The 3,817-nt window shown below is 35.1% G+C and overlaps 1 pseudogene; it reads left to right on the top strand.

Annotated features, from left to right (window-relative positions):
- The first annotated feature begins 842 nt into the window (after window positions 1-842).
- Window positions 843-2,202, top strand: LOC102829347 (annotated as a pseudogene).
- Window positions 2,203-3,817: the final 1,615 nt, after the last annotated feature.

Below are 3,817 nucleotides of genomic sequence, written 5' to 3'. Positions count from 1 at the left end.
AAGAATTCAAGAAAGTGCTACAAGAACAATTAACCAAAACAGATACAGCATTGGAAACATTACAAAATATGCAAATAGAGGTCCAGATGATCAATAGTAAAATATCAGATATGCATAATACACTAGAAAGGCAAAGGAGTAGAACTGAAGCAAGAGAATCCAGAATTATTTAGGTTGATGATAAATCTTTCAGTACTGATAACTTAAAAGAACAACCAGAGAAAAGAATGAAAAATCTGAAGAAATTTTAAGATTCACATGGGATAACATGAAGAAGAATCATCTATGGATACTTGGAATTCCAGAACAAGAAGAGACAAAGAAAACTACAAACAAAATATTTGAATAGATGCTGGAATAAAAATTCCCTAGCATAATTAAGGATGAGAAGATAAGCATTCAAGAAACTGAATGAACACTAGGCTGGATAGATTCCAAAAGAAAATTATTAAGACATATCTTTATCAAACTCTTCAAAATAAAAGATAAGGAAAGAATCTTGAAAGTAGCTAAGGACAAAAGAAATGTTACCTACAAAGGAAAACCAGTAAGATTAAGCTCTGATTTCCCAGTAGAAATCATGCAGGCAAGAAAACATTGAGGAGACATATACAAAACTCTTGAAAGAAAAAAAAAAAAATTGTCAACCAAGTATCATATACTCTGTAATACTTGCCATAAAATATGATGGGGAAATAGAACATTTCAGGATAAACATAATTTAAAACATTTTGTAAAAGCCAAGCCTATGATACAAAATATTCTGAGGGAAGTTATTTGGACTGAGAACCAACAAGAGTAGAAAACAACCAGAGATTGACATACACAACAGAATTCAGTTTATGTATGGAAGTGTTCAGAATACAGAGAAAAAAACTGTAAGACTGAAAATCAGAGACTCTGGGATATCAGTCTATGATCAGGACAACTACAAAGTGAAGAGAAGGAAAGGTATAGTTACAGAGTTCCAGTTGGTAAGGAGGTAGGTAGATTTCATGACAAAACAGACTGTTTTAAAAAGAGGGGAAAATAATAAAGTACAGGGTAATCTCAAAGAAATGTCAAACTTTCATGACAAACCAAAAAAAAAAAAAAGGAAAATCCAGGAAGATTTTGGAAATATTAACACTATGAAGAAATTGACAAGAAAAGAACACAAAAAGTGAACTCAGTACAGGAAAGCTTGAAGAACAAATAAAACAGCAGCACCACACAAAAACAAAGAGCAAAATTATTGTAATCAATCCATACCTATCAATAATTGCACTGTATGTCAATGGATTAAATGTACAAGTCAAGAGACAAAGAATAGCAGAATGGATAAGAAAACAATATGGTGCCTACAAGAGACACACATTAAATACAATGACAAAAATAGATTAAAAATTAAAGCCTGGAAAAATATATGAAGCTAATTGCAATAAAAAATAAGCAGGAGTGGCAATATTTATCTCTGATAAAATAAACTTTAAGGCAAAAAGCAGCATAAAAGACAAAGAAAGATATTATCTCATAATTGAAGTGTGAATCAAACAAGAGGACATAAGCATAAGTGTCTATGTTACCAATGAAAGAACAGCAGTCAGAACCTGGAGTAGGACTCGGGTGCAAGCGCCCAGAATTCAGAGCCTCTGTCCCCAAAGAAGGTGCTGGTGGAGGAGAAGGTCCGGCTGGAGGAGCAGCTGAAGGAGACCACGGAAAAATATAAGTGTGCTTTGGCAGACACTGAGAACTTGGCGGCAGAGGAGCCAAAAATTGGTGGAGGAGGCAAAACTCTATGGCATCCAGGACTTCTGCAAGGACTTGCTGGAGGTGACAGACATTCTGGAGAAGGCCACACAGAGGGTCCTGAAGGACGAGGTCCAGGAGGACAACCCTCCCTTCAAGAGCCTCTATGAGGGCCTGGTCATGACCGAGGTCCAGATTCAGAAAGTGTTCACGAAGCACGGCTTGCTTAGGCTGGACCCTGTTGGAGCCAAGTTTGACCCCTATGAGCACAAGGCCTTGTTCCACACGCCAGTTGAGGGCAGGGGGCAGGGCACGGTGGCACTGGTCAACAAAGTGGGTTACAAGCTGCGTGGGCACACATGACAGCCTGCCCTAGTTGGCATGGTCAAGGAGGCGCAGCTACTGCGTGAACTGGTCTTGCAGTCACTTGCTGTGTCTCTGGACAGACTGGCCACCTGTCCTTATCTCCGATGACCACTTTGGCCTCTCCTTGCCCTGTTAGGAAGTGTAAGTAGCCAGCAGATAACCGAAAACAAACCTGGTTACCAAACTGTGCGGCTTGTCGACCTATGTGAGCATGACCCACAGACCCACATAAGGGGCCACTTGAGTATCAACAATCACACTCTATCTAGACAAGCTGGCACCTCAAAGGGATTTCCAACAAATAAAGTGTTTTGTGGAAAAAAAAGAAAAAAACATAAATCAAACCCTAATAGAATACAAGAAAGAAGTAGAGAATTCTACATTTAAAAGTGGGAGATTTTAATATGCCATTTTCAAAGAAAACTGAAAAACCAGAAGGAAACTCAACAAAGACACAGAGGAACTAAACAATACAATCAATCAATTTGATCTTATATATTTGTACAGAGCCTTCAATCCACCTCCAGCACAATACACACTTTTCTTTTTTTTTTCTGGTGCACATTGATATTCTCCAGAATGAATCATGTGTTAGGCCACAAAGCGAGTGTCAATAAATTTAAAAGCATCAAAATACTACAAAGTATCTTTTCAGATCACAATGCTATAAAAATTGGAAATCTATAATAAGAAAACCAAGGAAATAAAATCAAATTCATGAAAGTGGAATAAAACCCTAATTAAAAGCTGCTGCGTACTAGGAGAAATAAAAATGAAATAAAAATCTCTAGAAACAAATGAGAACAAAAATACAACACACCAAACCTTTGAGACACAGCAAAAGCAGTGCTGAGAGGGCAATTTATAGTGACAAATGAACACATTCAAAAAGAAGAAAGAACTAAAATCAATATATTAATAGAATATTTCCAAGAATTAGAAAAAGTTCACCAAAGTAAGTATACACTCACTAGAAGAAAATAATTGAAATAGAAAACAGAAAAACAATACAAAGAATTAACAAGAAAATAACTGGATTCTTTCAAAGGATTAATAATATCAAGAAACCATTGGCAAATCTAACAAAAGACAAGAGAGGGATGATACAAATAACACACATAAGAAATTATATGGGTGATGTCACAACAGAACCAATGGAAATACAAAAGGTAATAACAGAATACTAGGAAGAATCGTACTCCAAAGGAAAAAAAAAAAAAAAGAAAATTTAGAGGAAATGGATACATTTTTAGATATATACAAACTATTTAAACTAATACTGATTGAAATACAAAGCTTTAACAAACCTGTAACAAAATAAGCAATTGAACATGTTATCAAAAAACTCCCAATAAAAAAAAAAAGGCTAAGCCCAAATTGTTTTACTGGTGAATTTTATGAAACATTCAGAGAAAAGCTGACACCAATTTTATTCAAACTATTCCAGAATATAGAAAAGAATGAAAAATTTCCTAAGAAATTTTATAAAGTGAGCATAAGCCTCATATCAAATTTAGGCAAGGAAATCGCTGAAAAGAATATTATTGATCAATATCCCTCATGAACAAAGATGCTGAAATTCTCAACAAAATCGTAGCGAATAGCATTCAATAGCATAACAAAAAATAATGATTCTTGATCAAGTGGGATACATATTAGGAGTGCAAGGTTAGATCAGTATTATAAAAATAATCAACATAATCCACAATATAAATAAAAAGAA

Source organism: Chrysochloris asiatica, unplaced genomic scaffold (assembly GCF_000296735.1).
Source record: "Chrysochloris asiatica unplaced genomic scaffold, ChrAsi1.0 scaffold00002, whole genome shotgun sequence".
In the NCBI taxonomy this organism is placed as follows: domain Eukaryota; kingdom Metazoa; phylum Chordata; class Mammalia; order Afrosoricida; family Chrysochloridae; genus Chrysochloris; species Chrysochloris asiatica.
This window is presented reverse-complemented; position numbering and strand designations above follow the sequence as displayed.